This window comes from Stegodyphus dumicola, chromosome X1 (genome assembly GCF_044657685.1).
Source record: "Stegodyphus dumicola isolate Sdum_Otavi_A_Nest chromosome X1, ASM4465768v1".
NCBI classification, from domain to species: domain Eukaryota; kingdom Metazoa; phylum Arthropoda; class Arachnida; order Araneae; family Eresidae; genus Stegodyphus; species Stegodyphus dumicola.
Genome location: NC_140780.1, coordinates 153,223,732 through 153,249,605, shown reverse-complemented (window position 1 = coordinate 153,249,605; position 25,874 = coordinate 153,223,732). Strand labels below are relative to the sequence as shown.

The window sequence follows — 25,874 nt, the reverse complement described above, 5'->3', positions numbered from 1 at the left end:
TTCTCTAAGTGACTACATTAAACAGCAGCTATTATTACAGTGACTCTACATATTCATGTACGAAACAAGCAACAACAAATGTCTAACAAAACAAATTGATGTACACTGAAAACCAATACTTTTCCAGTCTCATTATTAAATGATTAATACGATAGACAATGAAATTTTAGGACACGTAAGTCATAATAATAAATGGGTTATTTAAACCTCTTTCAAATGCTTCAAAAGTTTCCATGCAATTTACAGTTTACGTTATATTTTCAGCTCAAATCCTATATGGAATCAAGTTAATGATGCTTGAATTATTGAGGTTAGCTTCTAAAATCATAGGGTATGAGGTTTGAACACCCAGACGACCCTTCATCTTAAATAGCTTATCATTCCAGTTTTGCTAAAGATTAAAAATGTGAGAGAAGTAACACTTTGTGATGCTCCAACCTGCATGAATATCGCAAAATTTAATATTAATTTTTCTTCCAGTCTAGAAATAATGTTTTGTTGCAGTCTAGCAGAATCATGACTTTTGATAGTAGGAACTAAAATTCAAAGGTGAATGCAAAATCAAACCTCAATAAGCCGAAGCTGAAGGATAGTCAGGAAAAATATTTACAGTAATAAAAATATGCTTAATGCGAAACGTTAACATTTAATATTTCCAATTCTGTGTTTCACTATTCAGTTCGATTTAGCGAGTTTTCGATAATCAGTGTTCTAATACTTAATTCAGAATTTCAAAGCACAGCACCCTGTGCTGGATATAGTTACATTTAAAAATGCAATAATAAAAACTTTCATAAAAACATCGTGTTTCCTTCGTTTCTGCTCCAAATATGTAAAACAATCTAATATTTTTAACTAAATCGTATGTTTAGGCTCTTATCTGCCTTTGTTTAATGTCATTTTTCACCTGTAGCTATTTTAAAATGCTTCCCAGGATGTAAAACTCTATCAAAGTGAAACAAAACTACGATTTGATTTCTTCTTTGAATAGAATACTACAATGCAAATTACAGAGTTTGACTTGGTTTGGTAGTATAATCTAGATCAAACTCCTAACAGACGAGGAGCGAATAATTTCTGTGTCTGAAATTAACTACAAAGGCTTGAAAAGGCTTAAAACAACCTTTTTATTTAATAGAACTTAGAACATAAAGCATTTTTCGTGCTCACAGGAGCAACCACCACTTGTAATGATGCAACTTGCGTAACAGTAAAATTCAAAATTCAAGATGTAGACTAGTTGCCAAAGACTACACAATTAACTTTAAATCTAAATTGGCTCAGAACTTCTCACCGGCGTAACAATTTAAGTGACGGCAGCTATAACGCAAAGCCTAATAAATGTAATCTTTTCAGGGCTGGCAAAACTAAGCAACGTAGCCTCGAGAGACAGAAATACGCTTTATCTTAGAATCCAAAAACCTCAGCTTAAATACGGTCTAACTCATTTACATTTCTGGTGAGGAAACGGGAAAAATTTATAATAAAAGCGGAAATTATAAATAACTGGTTACTTCGAAATAATAATGACTTGAAAATGTGATGATAAAAGTTTTACCTTATGCATTTTAGATCTAAAACGTTTTATACCTTTACATACTTACTGAGATAGAAATTTTTGCTTTTGCAAATTTCGGTACACATGTCAGTTCAAAATTTATACCTAGATAAATACTATATTTTGCAAACAAAATAATTTATAAAAAAATCCAGTCTCTTCTGTTAATTTAACACAGATGTCTATTATATGAAAACTGAAGTCAAGTCGCTCTTCTATTTTGTTCGAAGTTGGATATTTTCCAAAACCCTTGCAAATTTAAAGACAGTTTTTGTTGAAATCTATAGCGTTATAAATAGAATACAAAATCATTACATGTAGAAAACTTTATTGAACTCTCTACACTTGAATAACAACAAATTCGAGACTAATGTAATTAACATCAGTTACAGAGAAATATTAAGTGCTAGCGAAATTTTGAAATATTCTTGAGTCTTCTACTTAAAAGGAAAATTATTGTACTCCAACTGAATTAGTTTAATTTATCGAATTATTGCAATCTGTAATTTTGTTGGAACTATTAACTGTTATGCACACACTTTTTTCTTACTCTTACCATTTAACTGAAAGAAGCTGTTTTAATTCCTTCTATGTTTATCCATCATTTAACTCCTTAGCGGGTTTTTTTGCAATAAGTTGCAACTTTAATTGGTTCATTGTAATAATTTTTGAATATGTTATCTAAACTTTTTATTATCTGATACTTAATCTACGTTATACTCTGCCAGTGTAATTAATATAATTGAAATAGATTAATGTACACTTATTACGAAAACAAAGAAAGAAAAAAATCTTTAATAACTTCAAAAGGAGATGTAGCATGGTTGCATAAATCGTAATATACTTTTCTAGAATTTTCTAATTACAAGTTAATTATTTTTTTTTCTTTTAAAGCTCTTCAAGGACGCAACTTCAAGATTTGTAATTCGCTTACACTGCATGATACAATTAATGTTGATATATACAAATTATGTTTCAGTCCGATGAAATGCATTCGTAATTGCATTCATTAAGACATCAGTTGTTGCTCAAAGGCATTACTTTTAAATCATGTGTTAGTAACCAGACATTGCAATTGTCGAATGTTAATAGCATTTCGTTTGGGAAAAGCTGAAAATGCTTTTGAATCCAAGGTATTATTTATAAAGTGTAACAGATTTAAAATAATACAGAACCAAATATTTTAATCGGTTGTTTTTGAATATTACACGAATGTAATGTAATTTATCTAGTTCTTATTGTATACAGATTTAAATTCGTATTTTAAGTTTTTTTTATTCTTTAATTCATACTTCTACTATATATAATGCATTGAAAACTGTTGTTTTGCAGAACTATCTCAGAATTTTCGGCGTGCATCATTAATAAAAAATGTGCATTATTAACAAAAATACGTGTCATTAGTTATGCATATTGTTGCAAATGCACTATATTAAATCTTAAATGAGTATTATTTTCTCATTTTTATTTGTAATATTTCATTTAAATATAATATTCCAGCTTCGTTGATTCTATAAGAAATCATTTCATTAGTCAAATCGTGGAGGATAGGTACATCAGAGTAATACCCATAATGATTTATTATTACTCTAAATGTCATGTCAGTTCCATGATCAGTTATCAAACCTTAATTTTTCTGGCAGCACATATGTGAATGAGCAATTGATTAACTAACAGCAGTCAATTTTCTTTTTATCAATCAGTACTCGGTCTGTTTGCATCATTCAAAATGCCTAAGAGGCAGTAAGGACATCTAATATAACTTTATCCTCAATAAAAGAGCTAAAGTTAAAAACTCATTTTAGATTCCCATAGGTACAACAGCTATCATTCATTAGAAAGCAGAATGGATCTTTCTTTTGCTATTTTATTTCCAAAAGTTCAGTTATGTTAAAAATAAAAAAAAAAGCAATCCGCACGCACTTTCAGTGCACAAGTCCTTAGGTAAATCCTGCATTCGAAAGCAATAAGCCTTTACGAACTATATCGTATGTTTTGCTGTAAGCATAACATTAATGCATAGCGAAACTACATTCAATGTTTCTGCTTAAAAGAAATTCATTTAAACCAGTTTCAAGAGTTGATTTCATCACTAATGGTTATTTATGCATTAGAGTTTCATGTGATTTTTTTTTTTTTTTTCAAAATCTTTTTGTAATTATTTAATCTGCTGAATGCTTAGAAGTTCTCATAATAAAAGGAAAACAAACTTATTGATGCACTTTCAAATGTTCACGCATAGTTGAGTCTTGTAATATAACTTCTTCCAAAGAGAAAATTGCGTTATCTACAAAGCTGTAAACCCTACAATGAATAAAGGTAAAAAAAAGGTTTTGAAGAAAGTAACATAGGATTTTAAATGTTTAATTATGTGTAACAAGGATTTTAAATGCTTAATTATGTGTAAGAGTGACAGCTCGAGAGAAAAAGAGGACTTCGCGTATGCGCAGTTCTCATTGAGGTTACATCATTTTCAATTGGACTTAACAACTTATACGGGTGAAAATTTCTTACAATGTGGCTTCTCAACTCTTTCAGAGATAATTATTTACATGATGGAAATGAGTTATCTCCCTTTTTCTCCCCCCGAATCATTACCCTAGTTTTGAAATTAAAAAGTAAGACAACCGTAAAGGGGATAAAAGAATTTCAAGAGGGCAGAAGAACAAATTTCTAGGTTGTCTACACTTTCTAGGCCATACTATGTGCTTTGCACGTTTTGCCAATATAATGCTTCGAAATAAATAAATAAATAATTCAACGCAATTGTATGCCTGAAGAAAGGCAAGACATAAAAACGAGTTTTACCTCTCCTTTGCTTGCAATCACACTTTCATTCGTTTTCTTTAAAGTGAAAGTGAAATTTCTGGTATATTCTATGATTATAGATGAATGCTCATTGATTTTTAATTTCCACTTTAAATTACAATCAGCAATTAAACTTTCTTTAGAAAAAGTATATATTTATTAAAGCAACTTAATTAATGCGCTACTCAACGTAAAAAGGTCAAGAATGTCGTGACGTAACTAGAAACGTCTCGTGACGTCAGAAATGGCGTCAGCATACGAAGTATGACGATCGTTGATCGCATCTCATTCGGCTAGAATTTCAAATAACGTCATCTTTGGCGTCACATGACAATTCTAATTTACGTTCGCGAGACAACAGCAAACTTTAAATTTCTTGTTATGGAATGTAACGAATGACAAATATACCCAAACTAAACCAAGAGAAAATCTGTAACAATGCCATTTTCGTTATAAAAGCCAAAACGCTTTTTAAATTGTGGAAATATATACTGTTATAAATCCTATCTGAAGAACTTTTGCAAATATGCTTTCAATGTCATATTTCTTCAGTTTCTTTTAAGAACTATTTTAAAGGATTTGTTCTTTTGTTTGTTAAAAATATAAATGCATAAGTAATCTTAACAATCGTAAAAACTTTAAAGCATTCTTAAAGTTTATTTTTGGTCACATAAGATTAGAAATTTGGTTGGTAGTAACGCAGACTTTACTTTTACTCCTTGAGGGAAATTACCACAAAAATGTCTATGTTAATTATTTTTAAATTGTTTGCAGATGATAGTATGGTACTTGTAGTGGTATATTCCCCTTACAATAAAGAGGCTTAAGTTTTTTCCTGCCTATTAAAAGTGAAGTGCTTAGTTGCCGTCTCGTATCTTTTTTTATCTAAAAATCAATTCTGGTTTATCAGAAGCAATATTTCCAAAGTGATGCATTCAGTAAAATGTTAAGAAAGAATATTCGAGTCCAGACTGCAATGTGACCACTGGATTTAATGCAGTGAGTAGCTGTTGTTTCATCCTTCAATGTAATCATGCTTCCACTGAAAGTTGTAGCTACTCTTAGTTATTTACTTACTTTTTATTTTTCGTCCATTACTGATAAATGCCACCTAATTTATTTTACTTTATTTAAATTACGCCTTTTATTTACTTACATTTTTTGTTATCAGTTGTCAGAAAGAGAAGAATTTTTTAACATTGCATTTCAAACTGGAAACAACAAAAATGTCTGCCGCCTAACAGTATAGTGGTTAGCGGAACTTATTATGATACCGAAGGGTCTCGGTTCCAATCCCGGAGAAGGTATAGATGTTTGTAAATATATGTTTTTTTTTTTTTTTTTTTTTTTTTTGTCTGTGCAGCATGGAGCACTCTAAATATGCGGCGAGCCGAAATTCCTCTTGAGAGGTTGATGGTAGGGAAAGAGGTGTGGTGTGGTAGACCCTCGAACCCTTCCCCCCCGGCATACTCTCCTTCTCAATTGGGGGGGGGCGAAACTAAGCGAATTCGTACTCTCGCCTGTATGGTCTCAAGGCTCTTGCCAACGACGGGAGCAATCTTGCTGTTCGTGCCACGAAGCATTTCGTGGGCTTGCTCTGATGTCACTGTCAGGTAAGTGAGATAAGTCACGACACAACAATAAAAATATCTTAAAATATTTAATAGTCGAATTAATATAGGGATTAAAGAATAAGCATGGTTTTTACAGAAATACATGCTTTTGCTTATGCTAAACTTAATTATTCAGGAAAACATTTAAAAAACAAACGGTAGTTTTAGACTACCTAAAACAGTCAATTCTTTAAATTTTGATAGCACAGCGACAAGAATGAAAAATTATTTCAAATACAATGTTACAATACAGATGAGTTCTTAAAAGAAACAGCATTATTTTTTATTCTTCAATTATTGGACCGAATCTGTTAGAGGAAGAGCGAATGATTTGTATTGGCAAAGCCGTAGTAATTATTTTTGCGTGTGTCCCGTTTTTGGTGCGACTTACATTTATTTAAATCCATGTTTATCTTTTTATTCTTATTTACCTTCTTAAAATATTATAAGAATTTAGACTTGTTAAGGACAAAGTACAAATGTTATTCTGTGTTGAAGAAACCAAGATTTTTTTTTTCTGGTACAACTTAAGTTTCTTTAAATGCAAATTTCGACGAGATATTGTGTCTTTTCGGTCACGAATTTCATAAAAGGTCAATAATATTTAAATATTGAACGATTTGATTGATGTTATAAAGTTTCTGCCTCACAAACTTTTCTTTAAATTCGCAGTTTTTTACTTCCATGTACGAAGTAAAAAGGAAGTATTGTAATCGCGAAAAATTTCGGGTATCATATTTCGACGAAAATATCGATTTTGACCGCTATCCAATCAATTTAATGATGTTTTTGCGTGACATCCGCAAGTAAGGAGAGAAAAAAGGATTATTTTCCCCTCCCAAAATTACAAAACTGATTTAAAATGAATTTTGAAGAAACTTTTTCGTTAAGTCTGTGCGTACGTACGTATCTCGCATAACTCAAAAACGAGTAGCCTCAGAACATTGATATTTTGTATGTAGGACTGCTATAACATGTAGATGTACACCTCGTATTTTGGTTGCAATCGGCGGCATCAAAAGTATATAAATATATGTATATATAATATATATCCACTTTGTTACTCGGCTCAGTGAGCTCAATTTCTTTATTCTTATATGTTTGTAAATTGTGCATTTTTTGCTTTAAAAATGATTGAATAATGTTCTTATCTTCCGGTTAAGATTTTTATGCCTTTAGTAAATCTGCATGCAATATTTGTAGGGTTATCAACAATTTAAAAGTTGTTTAAGTGCAGTTAAGCCTAATGAATTTTGCGATGGCGGACATGTTTGTTTACATTTCAAAGTTGACAAAATAGCGGATTTGTTGCCTGAGAAATTAAGCTTCGCAACAGCAAAGATAACGCCTTCTTTTATTATTGCGAATTAAATCATGCTTAATCCATTCTGGAATTTATTCGAGGAAATAAGTGTTTCAGATTTACTTCGTAATTTTTAATACAGATATTTTGAGTTTTTATGTGTTTTTGCCTTGTTTGCTTTGTTGAGAAATTAATTTAATTGAATGAGAAATACTGAATCGTCTGTAAAAAACTGTTTCTTTTTTTTTTTTTTTTTTTTTTTTGTTTAATTTCTTTTATACATCGTTTTATATATATTATAGTATTTGAATAGAACATGTGGCAACGATCAGTTAATTCTTCAAATGATATAAATTTATATGAATTCTAAGTTATAATAAGGACGAAGTGTAACGCTGTTAAGTGAACCTAGCGCCAGAGTGTTGCTATGGTAAATAAATATAATGAATTTTAAAAAGTGCATTTATTCTATTGTGGTTTATGTGCTAGCGACGAAGTAGATTTAATCCATTCCAATAAGTCTAAATGAAATGCAAGAAAAATTGCGTATAATTTAATATTCCGTGCAAGGAATTCATGTGGTGTGCACATCAGATATTTTATTTGTAAAGGAGTATATTATTTAAATATTACTTGAAACTACTTCCTTAGATATAGAAAGAATATTTCTTCTTTTTATTTTATTTGCGTTTTTAATGTCTTGTAAACCTTTACTTTTCTTCTGTATTATATATTTGCAATACAGATCTCATCAAAAATTATTATCATTATCCTCATTACTAAATTTCTACCTATGATGAAAGTCTTAATCTAAAGTCTCTCTTCTCCGCAAAATTCGAACCAGCAATCTTCTTAAATGCACACGAGTGCTGCACATTTCTGATTGTCTTCATAATTGCTCCTCGCTCGACCGCAGCAAGCGGTAAAGGATCTCATTGCTGGTAGTTCGCTCCAGGGTTCGAATCCCGGTGAACAGGATGGCTGCATGGAAGTTTTCGTGACTTTCCTATGACTATTGTATATACGAGCCAGTTTCCTTAGAAAATCCTCCAAAATGGCATCCTTACCCTCAGGCAGATAGCCCTCAAGTACTCTGCCATAATCAAAAAAATGAAAACCAAACCAATCACAATTCTTCCCTGTCCTAGCAACGCTGACACTTTTTTGAAACTTGTTTAGCATGTTCCAATATATAAACGTTTACAATGGTTCTCCAGTTTAAAAAGTGCTGATGCCTCCATAAAGACATCAGTACCTTTATGACGAAACACCGCTATGCAAATAGGGTTCTAAATGCTTTATTAAGGGTGGATGAAATAAAACCATGGCACTTGCACGCAAAATCAAAACCCCGTCATCATTGTGCAAAATCACTTAGCTTAATTAGCTTTTCTAGATAAACCTAATTTATCTGGATAATCACTTAGATAGATGTGAACTTAATTCATATCAAAGATGAGTCTCAAATTTCCAATTTAATTCTTTATCGAGTTTTGAGTACGAAACTGATTTTGAATCAGTATAATGTTAACTTTCTGAATCATTAGACCTTTGTATCATTAACTAACATTCTCTAATTTATTTATAAAAGGCTAAGGATCACACATGAGAAAAATTGAATAATGAAAAATATAGAGGAATGTACGAGCCAAAATAAGTTTATCGCAAATCCATATTTAGGTCAAGATATATAGGGAGTTAAAAAAAGAAAGGATTGAGATGCCAATCACGAATTCGGTACACTGTAAAATCTCATGAATATGAATCTCCACAGTTAAAGGCGCTGAAACAAATTCAGTGCTTTGGGAATATTCATTATAGCGAAACTTCACAAAGTACTTACTGCGTGATCAGCACCTCAAGATGCGATTACTCAATGTTCTTCCCTGCGGCACTTTCGTATACTTTATATATATTTTCGTCTTATTTGTTAGACTGGGGATGTTTCATTATTCTTTTACTGCGTTAAATACACTAAGTTATATATCTGATGTACGTGAGAGAAAACATTTGCTTTGTCTTTTCTTTCCTTTTGTTTTATCCCAAGTTCTTAAATTTCAATTTTTTTCTGACTAAATTAACTACAAAATTTGTATACTTTAGATGACACTCTACTTAGCTTAACTTTAAGAAGTAGGTAAATTTAAATATACAGAGCATTTATTCGCATTTATTATGAATTAATCATATTTTATTATGACGAATGAAAAAGAAAATAGTGACCGAATAGGAAATTTTTACGTCCAGTAATAGATAAATAAACGAAGCCACGGTGTACTTCTCATATTGGTTAAAGAAACAGTCAGAGCGAAATTTCAGGTTTTACAGACGTGTAGCAAAAATACGATTCAGTTTGGTTCTAGAAGCCCAGCATGAATGCAACCTTCCTTAATTTAGATAGCTCTCGAATGCCGTATAGTTAACCAACCAATGAATATCTAGCCTTTAACTCCTTTTCTGTAAAATTCCGGAATACTTGTAATTCTGAATGCAATTAATAATCTAGTTTTTAGCACATGTTAATTCTGTGAGATAAATATGGCCTCCCTAACAGAGCTATGCTAACGTGAAATAAATATGGCGTCTCTTGTCTCTGATGCAAGCAGACTGTCAGATGGTTTCATTTAGAAGCAATGATAATTGTCTGTAAGTTTTGATGCACTCTCGTCACATCTACCACCTGAACTTTCCATTTTACCAGTAAAAAGAATATTAATAAACATTTAATAAACACGAGTTAGGTGAACTCAAACCCTTATCCTAGGGAGAATTATTACATCCTTTTCTTTCGACAGGTCATTAGTTAAATACTGAAAAAATGAAAATGAGAAGCAATAAAAAGTTAGATCAATAACGTCGTTATATAATTAGTTGTTAAAACTTTGAAGTGCAAGTCTAGAAGGCTACATCTTTTTTGTTTTGTTTTGCTTGATGTGACACATTTTGTGATGGGTCAATTGCTAGAGGGCTAACAAAAAATGATTTAAACTAATATAACCGCAACCCGCTGGTCATGGCATTCAGTTGACAATTACGGAGAACTAAATACTGATTGTGGGTTTCTATTACAAGGTAATGCAAGGCAGGACATTAAATTGCCTCTTTAAAATAGAGTAAACAATAATCGTTAAATACAAAATGGTGATGTGGTATCAACAGCACGCGTATGCCCTCAAAAGTAGGAATGCGAAAGATGTGTGGAAAATAATGTAGAATGTGAATAGAATGAGAACTTTACTATGAAATTATTAAAATAAAATAAAATTATATGCTACGATATTAACTCAATTCTCCGAGCTATTTCCCTTTACTTAATTTCCAAATTTTTGTAGTCTAGGCAAAATCTTAATAATCTAAAACTAAAATGAAAATGAGAGATATTGTAGTGCAGTTTCACTGTACAATTTCTAATGCTAATTCCTCACAATTTAATAGCTATGAAGAATATATTTACTTATTTTTAATTCTTTCACATTCGATCTATAAATCACTAAAAATAATATGTCAGCACCCTGCAGCTCAAGTTCTGAAGAAATTAATTAAATCATCTGTTTAGATATCGCACATATGCTGAAACATACCTTTTTCTAATACAAATCAGTGATCGTAGATCATAAACAAAAATGAGAATAGACTTGTACCTCTTCAATTTAACCCCCTCTCATCCTTGCATATGTAACTGCTTTCATAACTGTGCCTTGACATAAAAAAATGCCAGCAACTTTTTTCAGGTCAACTAGGTCGTCGAGTCATAAATCTTCACAACGTGTTCCATCATCTTTATGAAAATCAGGTTTTAATTTCATACCTTCCTATAAATCTGTTGGCATCATTGCACAAGCAGTGTTTTACTTTGCTGTTCTGTGAGTTCTGTTAACTGCTTAAAAATCTTCGAATTTAACCTAACATTGATCCTTTCTATACTTGTTTCAGTGTGGATCGTCAATCTCAGACTAACACCAGAGAACACCAAGTTATACTGATGAGCATAAATCAAGTTATTGGAACTATCAAACAGCATTTTATCATTAAGACTATATTCCAACTTTAGGAACATAAGTTTCAAATCTTATGCTCCTAGATTTGACTAGACGTTTCAACGTCAGATTCTGCTTTGAAATCATTTTTCGGAAAGCACTCTCGGCGTAATTCTGGCCTTCTGTGTCATCTTACCATATAGTGGAATGCTTATACGTGTAGCATACAGAAAAGGGTGTTTTAAACTTTTCTGTATATTTTACAATATTACAAACATAAATAAAATGTTTGTGAGATTCTTAAAAACCTTTGCACAAATTTTTTAACACTTTTTATGGCACCCAGGTGGCATAGTGGCTTGGACCCTGATTGCCATATCGATGACCTCGGATTCGAATCCCGGAGAAGGTATGGATGTTTATATATATACAGTGTCTGTGCGGCATTACGGTCCCTCAAAATATACAGCGAGCCAAAATTTCTCTGGAAAGGCGTGGAGCGGAAGATCTTTGGATCACTCCTGAGTGCTGTCCTTCAAAATTGGAATGGAAGAGGGAAAAGTCATACTCTTACCTGTATGGTTACAGACATACAACAGATGCATGCTTGGACTCTTTACCACGATAAAATTCTTGGGCTCCGATTTGGTCAAACAAGTGAGATTAGCCGCAACAGCAACACAGTTTTAGTTTCTAAAGGCTTATCAGCTCTTCTCATCATGAACAGTAACTTTATTCTTTTTCCTTTCTTTTCACTTCTTTCTCTTTTTTTTCCCTTTTCTTTCTAACTTTTTTCTTTATCTTTGCATGAAAAAATGCAAGCATATTTTTTTCTGAATATTGAACTATTTCCTCACATTGTCGAGCGTTCTATCTTAATAAAAACTTCAAGAAAATAATTTAATTGCAAGAGTTATAAAATAAATTCAATAAACACCTTTTATAAATTTCAATAAATTTATGCTCCGTGTAAATTTATTAAAAGAACACCTTTTATGAATTTCAATAAATTTATTTAAAGAAAAGGATAATGCAAAGTTTGTATACATTTTTAACAAAGCTTGTATTTATAAAGTTAGAAATAAATCTTTCATTTTTTTTTCAACTTTCATTCGCGTGCAATTCTGACAGTCAGGTTGTTTGTATATAATTAACTACTTTCATGAAAAAGGATAATTTAAATGGCAGTCTTGTCTAAGTTGTTCTAGCTTCCTAACATTAATTACAAAACAAATAGTATGCGATCATAATGACTGACCTTCAACTGAAGGAATAACCTTAGACTAAAAATTATGCTTTCTTTCGTTATTATAATCTCTTAACTGTTTCGAAACTTCCTTGTATTTCGATGTTTCTGTCTGGCTTATAAATCAGAAAATAGATTGGAAGAACGAACACAAGCAATGAGATTTCCTGTTACTACTGATGTTTTATTTCGTTATGTTTGCGGTTTTTCTTTTAAAGTTAAACAAAATACTTTAAAACTTTAAATAGACTACCAGATAACTAAAGCCGTGGATATTATGTATCCAAATAAAAGTAATATTTCTAATCGAAATTAGTAAGACAGCCAAGAAAAGCTTAAAGCAAGTTTTAGAAAGTAAGAAAAAAGAAAATTAAAAATTATTTAGAAAGCAAGTTTTAAAGTGCCATTTACTATTGAAATTAAGGCTAATAGAGTATAATTCTTTATTCCTAAAATTAATCACCACAATACTCTAAAAGTATTTTCCTTTCTTATAAAATCTATAATTGAATGTAATTTTTTAAAAAAATATTTCATAAGCTGTGGAAAATAGGTTTGTAAAATATTCAACACTTCATAAATGACGGATTTCCTTGAATGTAGTGAAGGTAAACATTTTATAAAAATAACCGACGTGTCATATAATAGTTGATGACTAAAGCAATATAATTATTGTGGCAAATCTCATATAATAGCTTTAACTATACAATAAGTAAATTACAGGAGATTTAACTCAAATTACTTATAATGAAAGTTTTATCATATTTTCGAGAGCAGTGTGCTTTCTAAAAACAAGGCTTTTATTTTAAAAGAATCTAGATTAATACAGATGCAGTTTAACAAAGCAAAATTTGCATCATAATATTCAGTGCCTAAAACAAATTCCTGAATTGCCTGAAATAAATAAAATATGAAAAAACGATATTTGTATTAAGAGTGATTTTGAAATCTACTTAGGATGGATTGTGCTTGTGTAAAACTTTTATGGCATTATTTCTTTAGTGCTGAAATTTATTTTCTTATTTTAATTCAGATTTCGACACAAATTAAAAGAGTAAAAATTTTCCTAGAAAGCAAACAAATGACTTTAAGATAAAAATCAAGAAAATCTACTTAATTACAAAACACAAATTTCATATGCTGAATGAACATGCCCAGTCGTAAATAACAATAAACTTATATGTTTGGTATGATGCAAAATAATACGTAATACTTAAAATAAAAATAATTTTACTTGACTGCATCCCTTATTTGACTGCAAAGTCTCACTTTCGCATACATATTTTGACAGTTAGTATAATTCAACTCTTAGCTACAGAACATGATTAATTACATACAATTCATTTCACATTAATTTATAAACACTAATTTAAAAACTAATAATTTCGCATTACTTTATAAGCACGTTTATATTTATTTTATTTTCAGACTTTCTGCGGCTACATTCAGCATGTATTATTTTATTTTCACTAACAGTTAATGTTTAAACTATGTTTAGCATCGATTTTTCCTATTTTTATAAAATGTCTGCTCTTATCAGACGATCCATATTAGCTTAAATTTTTTTTAAGAAATGAAAAAATTAGCGAAAATATGAATGCTGGCACTAAATGTGCAGGACCAGATTTTCGAATATTCTCAGGTCCAGGTCTAAGCTCATAATTTTTAAAGGTCTAAAAATTCTTTATAATTCATCGTAAGAAAAAGAAAACAAGGGAATTTGAGAATCTCTCTGCCTAGGGACTCAGATTATTTGTCTTTGGACTCAGATCAGTTATCGTTTCTGAACTTTGCTGTTAGCGTGACTTCAGTGCTAATAGTGGCAGTGATAGGTACAACAGACAGACACCTTTATTGTAAACTGAATACTTTGCATCTCCAAACAGTTCCTGCTTTCTTTTTATTGCAAATCTCTCTAATGTCTGCAGCAGGTTTGAATTTTAATGTAGTTTGTACAATATCAGGTTGATTACATATAAAGCTGAGTTTATTTGAGGACGAAAGCGCACTAGAAATAGAAAGAGTTTGTAGAGACATCAGGTATTTTTTGGAAGCAGGCAAGATGAAAAATAAGCAACACCTTCGCCGGAAATCGAACCACGGACCTCTGGAATACGCGCCCCCCCAGCGTGCAGACTACTACACCACGAAGGCATGCCAAGAAGGCGGGAGAAATACCTTATAAATTGAGCTAAAAGACAACTGCAACAGAAGAAATTGTGACATTTCATTGAAGTTTAACTAACAATTAAAATTTATTTTATTCCTTTATGATTGTTTCGTTCTGTAGTCACTTATGCAGATTTATGACAAGCGGCGTAATTTAAATATAGAGGAAGAATCGTTCGCCTGCATGACTTCTAATAGAGACGTTTGTTCCTACCGCGGTGGTCTTACCTTGACGCGGAAGCTGCTATAAGATTAAAAGTGATCGCCGGGTATTACGCGCGGGTTTTGATAAGTGTGAAATCTAGTTAGTAAGTTGTCCGATTCAATTGTTACTTCTAGCTTCGAGAAGGAGCAGTGGTGTTACAGTCAGTTAAATCGCAGTAAGTTTCAGCCAAGTAGCTGTATGTCAAGGAGATCTTATGTTTCTATTATCTTAACTTATTTAACAAATGGTGAGAAATTAAAGTTAGTAATTTACATAATTGCATGCCTGTTGCTTTCACAGTCAATTTAAGCTAAGAGCAATAACTCACCACCAAAATAAAGGTAATGTCTGAGGGTGAGGGGTTGATCTAGGAACTTAATTCATTAGGAGGCCACCCGTCAAATAGTTATAAAAGTCGAAGTCAGAAGTAACAGATTCTCAGGGTAGCTCATGTATTATTTAGAATGTACACTGAAAATCATAGGTTGCAACATACAACTTAACGGAATTCAAGAAGTATTATGCCTTTTTTTTTTCTTAAAGTAATTTGAGATAATTTTATACATTAATTGCATTTTTACATGTAATCATTTTCATCAAAATTATATTTTACTGCTATCCTGGCTAAGTTACTAATTGCACAACTTTTCAGCCATGTTTTTTAAAAAAGAATTATAAGTCCATTTTTGCATTTTTAAGATTAAATAAATTTATTGAAACGAAACTTGATTGGTGAAACTAGAAAGGAGAAAACGATAAAAATACAGACACTGACTTAACATCGAGAGCATTGCAGCTAAAATTTATTTGGTTGTTTTTATTGTTGATTTAGAAGACAAAAGCTTTTTTTTTCCTTTGCAAAGTATTCGCATGACAATGGTTGGTAATTTATCGGCTGTCAAGAGAAGCATTTTCAAATAGCAACAATTATTTTCAATATCGAAAGAGGAAAAGATACGTTTATATTATTTGTGCAAGATAATAGATTACTTTCGAGCAGTTTAATACATCAATCATCAAGTTCATGGGATACAATCTCAAATAAAAGATGACAACGATTATAATTCATGAATCAGATCTTTTTTCTTGTTTCACTGTCGATACTTTTATCTAACCTATCAAAAACGCAAAGCGGAACAATAGTTGTTCTTTAGATATCGGTATTAGATAGCTTTATTTCAATATATACACATATGATTTTCAACAACTCTGATGTTTAAAATGCATTATTTTATTGAGGAAAAGCTTTTATTTCAACTAATTTATCTGTTTAAATAAGATAAAATCATGGAATATTACTTTAATTTTTAGCACAGTTAGATTTGATTTCCTCTCAAAATGTCACGAGTAGATTTTTTTAAAAGGTCTTATAGAAATATGCTCTGAAGCAATGCAATGTTGTAATTGCATGATGCGATAAAGAAAGAAAATGTGCGCGTAATCGAGAGTTCCAGATTCGAGTCCCGGCGAGGGCACTGCACAATTTTTACATCTCCTGCTTCAAAAGTAACCTAATGACTCTACAGTGGCGCACGAAATAAAAGGTGGTGGATAAGGATTTTTCACTATCAGGGATTGAATTCCCTAATTTCCAGTTGCCCTTTAAAAGGGGAAGTATATAGTATAATTTCTCCCTCCCTTCTGCATGCCTTCGTAGTGTAATGGTAGCACATTCGGTGCGTATTTCGAGAGGTCCGGGTCCTGGAGATTGCACTGCACATTCTACACGTCTCCAGCTTCAAAATAACATAATAATTCTACATCGCTACCATAAGAAGATTGTATTTCTCTGCATCTTCCAGTTTACGTACAGACACTTCAGTAACTGAAATATGAAGATAGGCGATTTAGTAATGAAATATTTCTGTTCGTTTCGATAATTTTTATGTCTCCTCGATGGCCTTTTAAATTATTCAATATCACTGTTTCATGTTTCAAATAATAATATTTCATTCAATATATATCCATTTAAAGCAAATTAATGAATATTCTCTTTTTGTGAAGGCGACTTGTGTGCAAATATGTGTGCTTTTTAGCGAAACTATAACTTTCCTATGGATTTTCATCCCAAACTGACTGTTGCATTTAAGATCATATAAAAGCTGCTTTTACAAATATGTTCTTCAGTACCTTATTTTAGGGAATTTAGACAAAGCAATATGGTAACAAAATTGTTACCATATTGCTTAAGAAGCTCTTTAAAATTGGGCTGTAGAGATTATTTAAAACATTTGTAACTTTAATAAGGAAACCCATTGATTTGGAAATGAGTATGGGTTTCTATTATTTGATAGTTAGAAAATGTTTTTCGTTTTCCCATTGTTTCAACCTTGTGCTCAGGGTCACGACTTTTAGACCATCCTCTTTGTCGACATTGCAGGTGTTAGGAGCTCAAAATACCTCAATTGCATATAAAAGAATAAAAGAAAAAATAGCGCTGAATTACTTCATCTAAAATAGAATAGTAAAAGTGAAAGTACACTTGCAGTTTGCCGATCAGCAAGATTTCTGGAGTAGTAAAATATAACTTCCTTTGCATGCCTTTCAAACTAGTGATCTTATTGGTAGTTATTATAGATTTAATGGTAAAATTCTTTTTTAATTAAAAAAATTTAAATATTTCCTATTGTAAGAATATTTTGAATTTTTAAAATCATTGCTTAAATAGGTCTTCAAAATTTCTTCGTAATCGAAACAAATAATAACTAATGATTAGCAAACATTTCTGACTTAAAAAGGAATCTTAATCATCAGATGAGCTTTTAAATTACATTTTCTAGCTATTCATCGAGAAGTTAACAGACTAATTAATATTCTGCTCATATCCACCAAGCTTCTACTTTCACATTACATCCAGTTCAAAGTGATTTCTTGTTCTTATGACCCTGAATTGGTCACACGGGGAAACAGCAAAATAAATTTGAATGAAAATAGTTTCTTCATTAGTAAATTCTCTGTCTCTTCAGGAAACTCATTTCCGAGCCTGGTCTGTCAGTGAGATAACAGAAAGCCCCGACATGTGTTCAACCAATTGTTAATGACCCAGACTTAGTAAGGATGTAATTTGTTCAAAAGCATTATTTTAACCTAAAGTGGACAACATGAATCTGGATTTCTGAATCCTATGAAATAATATAAATACTTCAAATAAAATAAATATCAGAAGCTATATTTATATTTCAGCTCTTTTTTACTCGAGTATGGTCTTGAAAGTTTAATTAATAAAGAAAACTGATTCAATTAAATAACAAAAATAAATTTTAAATGAAAGAAGTATGTATGGGTTGCATAATACCAACAGCTTTTATTACAGATTTATTCTGAGAGTTTCAATGGTGATTTCGTTACGATTTTAATTGAGGAGTTGTCAGTAGGGCAATGATAGTTATAAGGTGTTTGCTCCCTCCTTTCCGTATGCCTTCGTGGTGTTATGGTAGTACACTCGGTGCGTATTCCAGAAATCCAGGTTCGAGTCCCGGCGAGGGCATTGCTCATTTCTCACATCTCCAGCTTAAAAACGCCAAATAACTTTACATAGTAATTACATGCATTAACTATGATTTGAATTTGAGCATATTTTATTATCACAGTGTAGTTTTTTATGGTCTAGAATATACTGGTTAAGATAATCTGAATTCAAGAATATATTTTAAGGGCTTTTCAACTTGTGACGATCAGGGTTTGGTTTTCTTTCCCCCACCTATACAGGTTTTATTTACTCTAATGATAATAAAATTTCGAAACCACAATAATAGAAGTGTTTTTCTGGTCTAATTTCAAATATCTTAGATTTATAGTTTGCTGGCTCTTCTATATAATGCTAGCACGGATTTTTAGTAGCAGTTTTCTTTAAATAATCCATGCTCGCGGCATAAGTGGTAGCATGTCCAACTAGGAATTAAATGATACGTATTCAAATCCCGACTACAGTATAGCAATTTTTTTATGTTTCTGGTTCCAAAAATGACTAATGCCTCTACAAATTAATATCAGGTCTGCCAAACTTCGTCGAAATAATTACCATCTTTCATTCTGATAAACCGTGAACAGCAAGAATATTTCTTACTTTTTATGCGACTCAGTAGTTTTTATATCCTATTAATTTAAGTATATCTCGAACTCAGTTCACGATGCTGAAGAAAGTCCTTTGCGAAAATTTTCTTTTAAAAAGTAAGGAAAAAAGAATTAAATCATTTTATAAACTAAATAAAATGCATTTTATCTCTAAAATGAAAGAGCAAAAAATAATTTATTACGAGCCTAAACATTATCAATTAAAAGGCAGTTAATGCATTAGATTACCCGTACATGAAATACACTAGGGCCTATAAGAAACGGAAGACGGTAAATAAATCAATAGGAGTACTACTTTGAGTAGGAAACATTCCAATTTAATTTTGCAAACATTTAGCAGTTCTTGTGATCTCACTTTCCTATCTGAGTTTGTAGAGACATTAGGTTACTTGGAAGCAAGAGAGGATTGAAGAATGAGCAACGCCTTCGCCAGGAATTGAACCACGGACCTCTGGAATACGTGCCCAGCGTTCAGACCACCACACCACGAAGGCACGCTAAGAAGGCGGGAGAAGTAACTTATAAGGTTTTTAAATCCTGCTTTTGAAATTCGGACTCAATCTGCTTGGTTTGCCTTAAATGATGAAAAAAGATCATTACTAAATTTGAAACAACAGGTGTTTCCTAATTATTCTTGCCATACTTTGTCGACATTGATTTTTAAAATTTAACATTAAATAGGTAAATAATTATTCTGCTCTTATAAAAAATTTTCCTATTGCTATTATTGTAACACTTTTAAGTACTAAAATACAAAACCAATGGATAAATCATATACTGCACATAAATGAAAATTTACCGTATTTATCTCTTTTTTTCTCTCTTATCTTCTGCCAAATCATTACTTGGACCTGGTCGAGAAACGCTAACAGGTTTAATGGTGTCTTTGTTTTTCACAATAGTAGATACCGTTGTTCTCGGCGGACTATATGCAATATTTTTAATCCAAGTTCCAAACACGAATACGCATGCCATCTTTATACTTCTCAACAATTTCGTTTTTCACCTCCATGGAGGTTTCAACCATTTTCTTCGTTGCTTGACTCTTCTCATTAACTTTCATTGTTAACGCACGTTACCGTATAACACGAACCTATAACTTCAAAGTACATTTTTTAAATTTTTAGGTATATTCGCCACATAACGCGCACCCTTTTCTTTAATAAGAAACCCGAGAGATACATGTGTGATGCTCTTATCTTTTAAAGTCATTCATTCGAAGATTTGTTCCAGACTTCGCAACAATGGTATACTGAATTGGAAGCAATAAGCGGAACACTATGTGTGTGAGGAAAATGCTTGAGGTAGTAAATAATTCTGAAAGGTGGTGGGTGGTATTCAATACAAGTGTGCACAAGAATGTTATTCTAGGGTTTCGAGAAAAGACAGACATAATATTGGGTAAAAATGTACTTCCGACGCGAATGACTTCGAAGAATTAGGAGTCAGATGTTTTCTCTGAATGAATGAAAGCACAATAATTAATATGCTTTACATAAAAGAAATTATCCGATAATTAAAAATTATTCGATAATGAAAATTTGTAAGCTAAGTTGTATCATTTCTTTTAAACAAACAGCATTTAGGTGCTTGTAGAAATCTAATATCTATATACTATTATTTTCCTTATTTTTAAATGTACCATTTTTACATCCGGCGTATAACGCGCACCTGTCAATTTCGATCATATTTTTTGTAAAGTGCGCGTTATACACCGTAATATACTGTGTTTACTGAGAGCAACAGTAAGGCTCAAGTAAGGCAGCAGTCGCAGCATTACCTCAAAACGAGGGTAGTGCTCTGAGTTGTGACTCACAGAACTCGAGTCGTATTCCAAATAATGCTGTATGCCAAAAAAGAAAAAGGAATTCGCGTCCAAACAAGACGTATAGAAATGTCACTTACTTCAAAGCGGACATATACTGCGGTATCACTGTATTTTCAATGATATTACTGTATGATAGTTTAAAATGATCGAATTGCTCTTACGCGCTATTCGGTCATTCTGATACTTGAATTAAATAAACAGTACGTTAAAGCTTTCGCAGGTTGCAGTTTATGTGAAAATGTTAAGTTCTGAATCACGTACCTTCCTTCTAATAACTTCATACATTGAGATTTTCGTTACAAACTGTACATGACGTAGTTGTTAATTTTGTCCACGTTATAAAAATTTAAAAACTATAACAGCTTTATGAAAGACAGACCAGTTTACGTTTAATGAACTTTTCTGTCACGTGCAATTATTCTCGAAGAAACAGATTTTGTCCTTGAATATGACAGCTTATTTCTGAATTCACGTCTAGGCTTAATGCTTTTGCCTGAAATCAGCATGAATATCAGCTGTTATTGGTTTTTTGCCTTTGATGCGGTAATGCGTTTATTTTCATTTCAGGATTAAATGATTTATACTTTCCTTTTTGCACTCCTATTTCGCTTTTCATTCACTATACTGAAAGAAATGAAAATATAAAAAGCATTTAGCGCACTAATGTATTTAACACACTAAGAAAAAAATAGATTTATTCTTTAATTTTGCAGAAAGAGTATTTTCGAGGTGAGAGATTGAGTATTGAATTTCCTCCTGAAAGACACATCTTTGTTATTAATAACTGTATTACATTTTATAAATAACAAGGCTTACTTGACCTCTCAAATCTTTTCTGAAGGAGTAAAGAATTTCTAAATCGAAATATTTTGCAATCTGGAATAAATATTTTGCTGCAGACAAGTTTAGAAATTTTTACCAAGTTCGTCTGATTTCTACTTTTGCTGGGTTATAATATTGAATATTTAATCAATACTCTTATTTATACACGAATACTTATTCGTACACAGTATAACATGATACCATTTCTGTTAATTTACGCCATCAAGGAAACTATCATTATGTAAGGAATTTCTCTTCCTTGCAGTGTGCCTTCGTGGTGTTATTGGAAGCACGTCTGGCTGGTAATTAGGAGATTCGGAATTTGAATTCCTGCTAGGGCATTGCTTATTTTTTAGTGTTTTTAATGTTAAGTAAAATCTAGATGCTCTACAGTTGGCGCCTGAAATAAAATGTGATGCACTGTAACTTGTTACCACCTGATTTAGCAACTGGCTCGCCTCCTTTTCAAGAAACCGTACTAAACTGTTAAACAAGATGCATGAAAATAATTTATAATGCTTTAAATTATTAAGTTTTTAACCCTACATGATAAGACTCTCAGTCAATGTTAGTAATGCAAGACATATTTTCACGACTATATTGCGGCATCTGATATGTTTGTAAGACATCTAAAGTTTAATGACGGACGCATTTCTCATCTTTCAGAATACAAACTTGGAGTTTTGTATCACTGAAAATAGAAGAAAGAAAGTTTCTGGAAGCCATACATACAGCATTAAAACATCGAAAGAGATTCGATAAAGCAATAAAAATCTGCAAATATTATTAAATATAACTTAAAATTTTCCTAACAATGCAAATTTAAAACTAAGAATTAACAAAAGAGTTAAATGAAAAGCAGCTTCTAGCAGATCTAAATGAATAATGAATGTGTTATTGCATTTATCTAATTTTAATGTGACCAACTTTCATCATATTTCTACTATTGAATTTCTAACGGAAACTCTAAATTTTATGATTCAGAGAATAAGATTGTAATAAATTACAAATCATATTTTACAGCCACTTTATTCTGTGTAAGTATGTATTCAAATCAGTGCCTCACAATAATTAGTGAATTATGATACGTTAATGTATTTATCTAATTGTAATGTTATAAACTTCATTAAAATTTTGCAATCGAATGTCTAGCGCAATTTTATTATTTAATTAAAAGCAGAGAAATGTATAATATAAATTATGCTTTTAAAACCCCTTTCAAGCTAACCATTTATGAGGATTTAGATCTGCTAAAAATACTTTCGAATTCAGCAAAAGAAAATTAAAAATTAAAATCGCAAATTATAAAAGTGTGTGTACAGAGCAGTCTTACTGACATATTAAAAACAAATTTTAATTAATTTTCTGAATAATTTTGCTTAAAAGACTTCTAAAATTCTCTTGTTCAGAGCGATGTTTTCCGCATATGGTATACTTCAAGACAGTTACACATTAAACTAATTTTCAAAAAATCTTGCTTGATGAAAGTTACAGCATTTAGTATGGTTGTTAGCTATAAGCAAGATGTTCTTTAAAACTAAGTACCTAATGAACTTTATAAAAACTGTTAACTCTGCAAAGAAGTAGCCAGAAGTCATAATTGTTTTATGAAATACGTTAGGCATATGAGTATTAAGTGTAGAATGTCCAGTATTAGCTTTATTAACGATATATTTCTAAATTTTCTGATATATCAAATTCACAGAACTTTTATATTTTACATCAAGAATTTGTTGTTTTGTTTAAATAACTGCACGCTAAATATGCAATGTATGAAGATAGAATGCATTTACCTGTTTTTTAAACACATCCTCATTTAAAGTATGTCATTTTGTTTTACAAAACATAAGAAAATTATATTCCTATTCGATAAAATTCCAGTCTTAACATAAACAAAAAATTTTTTGCTAAATAGCCATTTAACAATATCTCAAACAAACATGCTTAATATGTGCATATAAAACAGTGTACTTACAAATAAAATCAATCTACTTAAATCGGAAAAGGCCTGTGAGATGTTAGTCGAAACGTACCACACAAAATCTCACAGAAAATATGTTGGAAGATACTGCAAATCTCCCCATTTAAGACCCGTTATACAAGGAAGAAGGTGAAACCAGCTGACAACAATTACACAACAATCATGAGCACTGACCGTGAAGTCTTAACCAGCATCCGTGTGAATAATCCTTTACGGAACAGCATCGAAATAGCATCCAATAGCACTGCCCGGTTCGCCGGCTTTACTTGCGCAATAAGCATTCTAACACAGACTAGTATTTTGAACATTCTGGTTCTAACCGGTTTTTCCCACGTGTCAGCATAAAAATCATGGCATGTACCGTGGTGTTGCTACTTTCAAGCTTTATTTGCTCTTAATCAAGAGAAATTTAAGTAGCTATTTACGCAGAACAAGTAGAGATATAAATCTATCAAGACGCAAAGCAAATTACTCCAAAAATGTATGCAAACTATTTCTTATGTAAAAAAAAAATCACGGACAAATTTTTGTTCTAGAGAGACAAGCAGGTTTCTTAGCTTTGTGAATGAAGGCCATGTACGTAATTAATTGTATTAATTCTCAATGAGTTCATCTCGTAGTTTCGTTTTCAGCATCTGTTTAGGTTAATGTTATGAATTACGGTAGCAGACTGGTAGTGATGATGTTGGACATAAAGGTGAAATTCTTGTTTTTTCATATTTTCTTTGTAACCCCGTCAGCGAAGAAACAGGAAAAAATAAAAATCCTAAGAAGCTGATACAGAAATTAATACTTCTTTTTTTTTTTTTTTTTTCATCATTACTAGAAGTCCCGAAGTAATTAAAAATAATCTGTTTTGCTTTTATTAATTTTTTCCTATCTCGAACTTTTCATCGTATTTCAAGAAACTGGATTGAGTTTTAGTAGAATGTTCTACGAGATATTTAGCAGCATAGCATGTCCACTGATAATGCTCCAATAACAATAAAAATAGTTGTTGAATGACATACTTTTTTATGTTACGTTTACTTTTCCAAAATCTTGTGTAGGATTACAGTTACAGCTTTAAAGTTTCTTCAGTTGCCGAATAATTTCATATTTATAAGTAATTTTATTAACTCGACTTTGCAGGGATGTGATAAAAAATTTTCAAAATTAAAGTGATGGATACTGGCAGCAGGCAATATAAACACTAACTCAGAAGGCGTGGTCAAAAAAGAAATCAAATAAATATGAAAATGAATTCAGTTCAGCGGAAAAATTGTAAAGGTATTTGAATTATAAACTCAGAAATGGGCTGAGAAGTCAGTAAATCTCGGAGAATGAGAAATCTCCTCTTTTCAGAGAAATAAATACAGGCTTAACCAATTTAAAAATACAATCAAATATTGGTAATTGAATTAATAGATACAAGAAGCATGAAAATTTTATTTTAATAAGGTTTTTAGAAAGCGAATTTAAAATTTATGGAATGTTTTTAAAAAGAATGTAGTAAGAAAAACGACCAAAGATTGAAATATTATAATGTTAAATGGGAACCTTAAATAAAAGTAGCAGTTTTTTAAAAGTAACAATTGTATGATTCCCATTAGTTCACTAACCAGTTGTTTTAATTTTGGTATCTTATGGTAAAGCGTGATTTAGCTAGTGTAGCGCATGTTTGCTATTTTATCCTCTAGTTGTTAATCTTAGTAGCGGTTAAGCATTCTAGCCGTTTAGTTAGGCTACCGCAAGTGTAAGATACTGAGTCAGCCTGTTACGTTAAATTAAATTGTGAAGTCCAGCACTACTTTTTACTTTTCGAATTTATTGTTAAAATTACCTTTAAGTTCTCACCGCAAGTAGTCGGTGTCTTTGTCAGCACGAAGTCCGTGTCTTGCTGTTAGAGTTGTGATAAATAAACAGGGCTTTTTACACATTTCCTCTGTTGTGTTACTTTTCACGACTGTGCGAAAAGTAGCCAAATGAAACTCTGGGATCTAGACACTTTGCATGATAGCTAAAAAGACAAGATCTTATACATATAGAATTTTAGAATAATTTTTATTGCGAATAAATGAACAGTTTATCTATATTTTAATGAAATATTTTTTACTTCAACATATTATTAACATGAAATGTCCTTGAATAAAATAATAAATTACACTTTTAATAATGAGGGATAAATTTAAACATCATTACACTATCATGGTGAAAAGAGTTCTTCAGTCACATAAAGAAAAAAGGTAGTATATGCGTTGTCGAAGCACAAGTTTATACTTTGTATATATATATATACAGATATATCTCT

The 25,874-nt window shown here is 31.4% G+C and overlaps 1 protein-coding gene across 2 annotated transcripts in view; it reads right to left on the bottom strand.

Moving 5' to 3' along the window:
* LOC118190544 (SEC14-like protein 2) overlaps positions 1 to 23,783 on the bottom strand; it is an 87,692-nt gene extending 63,909 nt beyond the window's left edge. Inside the window, exon 1 of one of the 2 annotated variants that reach the window (XM_085808534.1) lies at positions 23,759 to 23,783. The gene's annotated coding sequence lies outside the window, so the exon portion shown is untranslated. The other variant, XM_035361272.2, reaches the window with a different exon arrangement.
* Positions 23,784 to 25,874: the final 2,091 nt, after the last annotated feature.